This window comes from Lathyrus oleraceus, chromosome 4 (assembly GCF_024323335.1).
Source record: "Lathyrus oleraceus cultivar Zhongwan6 chromosome 4, CAAS_Psat_ZW6_1.0, whole genome shotgun sequence".
Classification (NCBI taxonomy): domain Eukaryota; kingdom Viridiplantae; phylum Streptophyta; class Magnoliopsida; order Fabales; family Fabaceae; genus Lathyrus; species Lathyrus oleraceus.
Window position 1 is genome coordinate 423,334,257 of NC_066582.1, and position 7,975 is coordinate 423,342,231.

Sequence of the window (7,975 nt, forward strand, 5' to 3'; positions counted from 1 at the left end):
GCTTCCTGAGTGAGATCAAGCACGAACCAAAGCAAGAGCAAGCAAATTCTGACCTGCATTGAAGGTATTTTCCAGAAATTTTCATCTATTCCATTCTCACTCAATCCTACATAATTCTCTTGGTTGCTTGGTTGTCTGAAGTCCTACCAATGTAGGAAAGAAGATTGAGTTGTTTTGAGGTTAAATCGAAATAACTCTGATCATGCGCCTCAAATTTCAACTCGATGTATCTCTCAATATACTTGGAGTTAGGATAAATTGAGGTCAGATTCATGCTCAACGCCATTTTTACTTTAAAATCATGTCCTTCTTTTTTATTTTAGTGAAGGTTATGATTGAACCAGTCCGGCGAGGCTTGCATGAGAAGGTGATTAGAGATTTGCTTCGGTGGTGAGTTGGCAAGGTCCAGAGCCACATGATCTATTCAATTTATTTTAATCACGAGCATTGCCGCCCTTCGGTTGAGGTTTCTCTACAGAGGTTCTTTCGCTTCCCCATTGGTAATGATTCTGGGCCATACTTTCGATGAGTTGATAGGCCTCGTTGTATCGTTTATCCATCAGTGTGCCCCCTGCGATGGCGTCTATTGTCAATCTTGTATTGTACAAGAGACCGTTATAAAGGTGTGAATGATCATCCATTCTTCTAGACCATGATGTGGGCATAGCCTTATCATGTCTTTGTATCTCTGCCAAGCTTCAAAAAGTGATTCATTATCCTTTTGTTTATACCTGTTTATTTGGGCTCTTAGCACAGTCGTCTTACTAGGTGGGAAATATCGAGCTAAGAAGGCTTTCTTCAACTCGTTCCACATAGTCACAGAGCTGGATGGTAGATACTGGAGCCAAGCTCTAGCTCTATCTCTTAATGAAAAATAGAAAGTCTATGTGAGACTAAGTCCTCTCTATAAATAATTTCTACTGAAGAATATTTTAACCAATAAGATTACACCAACTATCTATCGAATCCTCGAAGTTTGAGGTATTACATACCGATATCCCCTATATCCCATATCTTTATTCTATTTACGTCATAGTTATTTCTCTTCATCCCTTCAATCTTAGAACAATCATCATCCTTAGATTTATATAGCAACATTAGACCACGATACTTTCGATTATTAGTCCTTGTGGGTTCGATAATCTTAAAACTACGCGATAGGACTGTGCACTTGCAGTCACGATTCACATAGACTTACTAAGTCGCGATCAAGACTTTCTTCAACTTGTTCCACGTAGTGACAAAGTTGGATGGTAGAGACTGGAGCCAAGCTCTAGCTCTATCTCCTAAATCGCTCTCACCGTGTTTAGGATTAATGCCTAGTTTCAGCTATCTGGTTAAAATCTCAAACTCTCGTTTTTATTGACCGTAACCTTAGTTTGTTTTGTACTCTCGTACGAAAAACAATTTGATTAAAATAAGAAACTAAAAACCGGAAAAATAAGTTTTATAAAAACTAACACCAATTATTTATTGAATCTCGTCTTTTCGATGGTCTTTACATACCAATACCTAAGGGTTTAGCCGGACATAGATCCGGTAATAGACATGGTATTTGGGAAATTAAACATGCAATAAGGCATAAATAAATAAAACAGTAATCAAAATAAAACCTGGATTGCAATTTAAGAACTGGAACTGAATCTTGAATCTTCGATTAAAATAATTCCAGCAGGCTTTGGCGATGAATAACCCTTACAATTGAATCCCAAATGCGTAAAATAATAAACCGTAATAGTCCCCGATGTGGAGAAACTATCACTTTTACAAGGTAAGAAACTGCCTAGAAAACTAAAAGAAAATAAATGCTGAATGAAAAAAATAATCGTAAACTTGAAATATTGAAGAAGAGAGATTGTTTTGGTGCGAGTCTGAGAGGTCCTCTATATATATTTTCCATATTCCTCATTTGTAGCAAAGGTGAGTGGCTTCGTGGCTAAAAAGGTGGAGAAAAGGGTGAAAGACTAGGTTGTGGCGGTTGCCACAACCCTAGCTTTTTAATGAGTGGTGAGCGCCACCTTTGTAGCAACAAAAAACCACTTCTCAAGGGTAGGTGGCGGGCGCCACCTACCCCTTGGGCCAATGTGGCGGGCGCCACACTCCTTGGATAATGGGCGCCACAAGCCCATTTGCTTTGGTGGCCCATTATCTCCTTGAAAGCTTCATTTTCTTCTCTTTTTCTTCCCTTTTTCTTTCCTTTTTGCTATTTTCCATTTTGCTTGCGGTAAACCTTTTAATCGATAAATACCTGAAATAAACATAAAATACCGCGTAATAATAAGTGTTAATTGAGTAAAAAGCAATGCATATGGAGCCAAAAATACGATACGTTTTCGCGTTATCAAACTCCCCCATACTTAAACCTTTGTTTGTCCTCAAGCAAATGCCGCGCCCATAAAAAGTTTTGTAAAATATTTGCAGCATACATTATCAAGACTCGTAGAAAACACAGTTGCATTCAGATACTCATTCCAGTCTATAAACTTTACTTTGGTTCTAAATTGTATTAACAAGTACTCACTTCCACATTAAGGGTATCGTTGGAGCACATAGTCGCAATGTTGCAACCGTAAGTTTCCCTCCTATACAAACCAATCCGAATCATGTTGTCATGCCTAAGCCTACCTTACTAAACCTTCTTTTTATCCTTTTTCATCCTGGCACAATCGTATTAAGCCAGTTATCCTTTCACATTCATAACACGATAAATTGTTAGTGACTATGATCTCATCATTATTTCTTTCTTTCTTTTTCGCACTTTGGCTCAAATAGCAATTGAAGATGGTTATACCGTTGGGCTAAATGACCGGGTGAGGATCACCTAACTTAGAGGGAACAACATTTTTCATACATTTCATAATCTTTTCTTCTTTTAAGCCTGAAATCATACACTTATTTGCATCGACTTATTGCGTAGTGCGTGCTTAGGATGGTGCTGACTGCTAGATAAACTACTTAAGGAAATATTAAAAGATATAATTTAAGGCTATGACATGACAAGTACTCAAATCGATCTTATATTTGAGAGATTTGAGGTGTTAAAACAATACCGATCTTATAAAGTTTTTTCAAATCTCTACATTCAAACTCAATTTTATTTATAGTGTAGAATTTTCAAAAGATGTGTTGTATTTCTAAGTCTAGATTTTTGCAAAAAAAATTTATGGCTAAGTAAATAGGAGAATTAGTAAATAACGGAAACCACACATAAAGACTCGACAACACATTGATATTTAACTCGACTGACACTTCAACAAAATTTAAAATAACCAAAAAGAATATAAAATAACAAAAGGAAATAACAACAATTTAAATCTAACTAGAAAATGATAAATAAAAAGCGGTTAAGCTTCCTCCCCCAAACTTAAATCTTGCATTGTTCCCAATGTAACGACATAAGATAGGAAAGAAAGGTAGAACCTGGTTATTATGCTACTGACGCCTTCTGCCATGTGTACATGGACGTCCACTGTTTCCTGGCTGGTAAGGTGGCGCATAGTTCTGGAGATCTTCCATACGCATTGTCAATGTTGTCATTTCATCGATCAAGCCAGACATGTTCTGTTCGGTTTTGAAAGCATAGTCGTGTCAATCATGCTGCATTTGGCGAAGGATTTGCATCATTTCAGTTTGTTGAGCTCCCATGGTTTGTATCTGTAGGTCTAGCTGAGCGTCTAATTCTCTACGCCGCAGTAGTTCAGCATATATCTCATCAAGAGTGGCTGGTGCCACATTTCTTCTTGGTCTCTAACTGGAAGATGTACCTACAATATTTTCAAATGGCGTGTGTGTGGTGTGCAGGTCAGTAGCGAGAGTAGTTTGCTCCGGAATGTGATCCTCATCGGTGTCCCCGCCAGCAGCTACATTCTCAAGAATGTGCGTGGGAACATGGTTAGGCACCAGATCATTAGTATAACAATAATTATCCGGGTTGCGCACATCTGTGCAATTTGGATTTGGGAGGATAAAATTTTGTAACACATTATTAGCAATTATTAAATTAAATTTACCGTCATTCCTTCGTTTTACTAGTTTCATGCTCCTGGCCATGTCAATGTCAATGGCATGATGCTGGAGCGGGTTAGCCTGTTGAATTTTTCTTCGAGTCCTAGGACTCTGGCTATGGAGGTTATTAAACCTCCAAAAATAATTGGCCCTCACTTTGCATTGACAATGGCTTGCATGTGAGATAGCATAAAAGGGACGATATTCACCTTTTGTGGCAAAAATGTGGCGAACAAATAAAAGAGTTCTTTTTCGTTCACCTTGTTAGAATTTCCTCGGCCAAAAATGGTGCACGCCAATATTTGGAGGAAATATCGAATACCCAGGTTTTGAATTAGAGTGGCTCTGTTTCCCTCAAAACTATGGGTGATTGTACTGGTTATTGCCCTCCAAAATTGTTGGAAGGCGCGTTGCCAACTCTCAGTATCTATGACCTCACTTACTACGCCACCCCCATGGGGGAATGTAGCAGGTCCACTAGTTGGAAAAATGTAAGGGCATATTCGACGTTAAATAAACGAAACTGGACAGTCCCACTAGAGCAATTTGTGTTGGGTGTGGGACTAAAAATTAACGAGCTTAGGAATTCTAGTGCTAATTGAGCATAGACAGGATCCTTGAGAGATAGAAAATAATTTAAATTTAAAGTGTCTAGCATATAGCTAACACTATCTAGAATTCCTAAAGAAAATAAACAGTGTTCATCGGCATACCTTGTTGATTCGATATTTCTGGCGCTTAGAGACGTGTACGTCTCCTCTTGTAATTCGCCCAGCTCGCCGTTTCTAAACACTACTTCGTATTCCCTCATCTGTGCCATAATGGATTTCACACTCCTTGTGTAATATAGTGAAAATAGAGCAAGAGAGGAGAGAAATATGTAAATGAGATGTGTGGTTTGTTGAGGTAATGTTGGTGGTTTATATAGAGGTGATGGTGGTTGGAGAATTAATTGGTAAATAAATTGCATTTACGGTTTTTTATGTCTTAGTCAAAGAGTTGTTAAAAGTGGTTGAATGGCATTAAGGCATTGTCTTGCATGCAAGGGACATCATCATGAAAGTGATATGAATTGTCAAAATACACAGCCTGCGCGTGCAGGCTTGTGTAGTGGCTTGCGCCACTTTTGGTGTTGGTGGCGGGCGCCACTATGGGACCTGTGGCGGGCGCCACAACCCCCACATGGGCGCCACAACTGTGTGTGGCAGGCTCCACATGCAGAGTGGTTTCCCATGTGCGTGCCTTTATTTGCTTTGACCACAGAATTTCAATGGAATTTAGTTTACCAATAATATATAGTGTATGGAAATAATAAACATGATATAGTGGAATAGAATTTAATCGCAAAATTTACGAACAAAAGAATCGAGTAGACGGGAAAAGATGAAATAATTTGTCTACTAGAATAAAAAGAAATGAAGTAATTAAATAAATCTCAATGTGTAACGACAAATAACAATAAAATTCCAAACAAGAAAATAAAATAAAATAAAAGTCAGTAAATCGGTAATACTATAATAAACTAGCCATTATGGCGACTGCTGGTAGATGGAGAGAACGAGTAGAAGTGCTAGTAAATGTGATCCATGTTTTATGTCACTACATCCATAAAGCTGTGGAATTCCACGTGCAGGGTGCTCAGCTCGCCTCTCAGATTGGCGACGTCTGTCTGAACAACTTCGATGGCAGCAACATGATCGGTGAGAGGTGTAGAAGGTATAATTGGGGCATGTGATTCAGCATTAAAGAGATAATTGTCATGGTGGTTGTAGATTTGGGGTGTCTCTAGAGGAGAAGGTGGTCCATCTGGTGGTCCATCTAAATCATAGAGCCAGTTGTTCCTATCATGTACACTCGTCCTAGGGTCTGGCAGGGTAAACATGTGTACTACTTCTCGGTTGATTAGAAAATCAAACACATTTAGACCTAGGTTCCTAATGATATAGGTGTTGAAGCAAAAGTCAATATTCATTGGTCGTATTCCACCTAAAGGGGTGAGCCTGATAAGTGGCTGTCTCAATCCGATGATATTTGTTATCATGGTCACTAAGCCTCCCACTAAAATTGGTCAATAATCCTCTTGTGCCATACGGTACAGATTAGCTATCATAAACGTAGCAGTGTTAACAGGTTGGGCCTGCGATGCGCAGTACATTATGAAGAGTTCGTCTTTGGACACAAAGGTTATGTTCTGTTCCTTTCCAAACAAGGTGTGAGCTAGGATCTTACGGAAGTAACGAATCGTCGGGTTATGGATGTTCTCTGAATGCATAAGGTCTGGCTCAGGATGGTCGTTTCCTGTGATGCTACCCCAGAAGAGATCTAATTGATGGTCTACTAGCCTGCCTTCCTGGGTAATGGTAAAGGAATCAGGACCATTAAGGCATCCTAGGAGTTCAGCCATTTCTCTATGGGTGTAACGATAATCAATATCAAACAACCTAAAGGTGATTAGGCCTTTGTTAAGTCCAATATCGTGGTTTGGCAGGTGCACTAGGAAGCTTAGGAATTCTAAAGTCAACCTACTGTAGGAACTAAATTTTCTCTTGACAGCAAAGGTGTCCCAACCTAGTTGGTTAATTAGGAACGTAACAATGTCTCTTATACCTAACTTAGTCATGGTGCGTCCATTTGGGTACAACGTTAGTGTCACATCTCTCTGAGCTAGAGTCTCAAAACGTCTCCTTTGAGCTCTGCCTCTAAAAACTATATCCATGTAATCTACTTGTTGCATTGTGATAGTCAATAGCAAGATAAAATCAAGTAGATAATAGCATTAAGTTAGTAATGGTCAATAATACAGAAATGTACCAATTAACTTTATGAGAAATAAATAAAGAAGAAAACAAAGAAATGAAAATTAAGCAATAGTAATAATTATAAATTTGTGATGAAATTAATTAGTTAAAGACAGAGTGCGGGTTGTCTCCCACCAAGCGCTTTGTTTATTGTCGTAAGCTCGACAGAAAGAGGATAGGAGCTATTCTTTTGAATGAGCGCGAGGCTCTGCAAGCTTAAGATTTGCAATGAAATCATTGTTATCAGTGTTGTGGTAATGTTTCAAACGTTGGCCGTTTACTATGAATGGTTCGCTTATTTTTCCTTTTATCTTTATTGCTCCATTCAGAAAGATATTGGTGATTTTGAAGGGACCGGACCACCTAGAACGAAGTTTTTCGGGAAAGAGTGTGAGGCGGGAGTTAAACAGGAGTACTTTGTCTCCTTGGTTAAACTTTTTCCTTAATATGCGATTGTCGTGCCATTTTTTTGTTCTTTCTTTATAGATTCAGGCATTCTCATACGCATCTAGCCTAAGTTCTTCTAGTTCATAGATATCTAATATTCTTTTCTCGCCTGCGGCAATATAATTGAGATTAAGGGTCTTAATGTCCCAATATGCTTTATGTTCTAATTCTATCGGCAGATGACATGATTTTCCATAAACTAGCTTAAAATGTGTAGTTCCTATTGGGGTCTTATAAGCTGTCCTATATGCCCACATGGCTTCTGGTAATTTTGAGGACCAATCTTTCCTAGAGGTGGCAACTGTCTTTTCTAATATTTGTTTAATTTCTCGGTTTGAGACTTCTACTTGCCCACTCGTCTATGGGTGGTAGGGTGTTGCTACGCGGTGCCGGACTCCATATTTCAGTAAGAGCTTTTCAAAAACCCTTGAAATAAAATGGTAGGCACCATCACTAATGACAAGTCTCAGCACTCTGAATCTAGGGAAGATTATTCGCTTAAAGAGTCTAATTACCACTCGTGTGTCGTTCGTTGGAGAGGATATGGCCTCAGTTCTATTTGATACGTAATCGACCGCAACAAGGATATACTTGTTACCAAAAGAAGATGGGAAAGGTCCCATAAAATCAATTCCTCAAACATCAAAGACTTCTACTTCCAAAATTCCTTTAAGCGACATCTCGTCGCGTCTAGATATGTTGCCAGTGCGTTGACACCGGTCGCA

General features: G+C 38.8%; 1 non-coding gene across 1 annotated transcript; it reads left to right on the forward strand.

The window, feature by feature from the left end:
- Positions 1–647: 647 nt before the first annotated feature.
- On the forward strand, positions 648–754 carry LOC127077424 (small nucleolar RNA R71). Its single transcript, XR_007787237.1, has one exon. It is a non-coding gene; the product is annotated as a small nucleolar RNA R71 (small nucleolar RNA).
- The last annotated feature ends 7,221 nt before the right edge of the window (positions 755–7,975 follow it).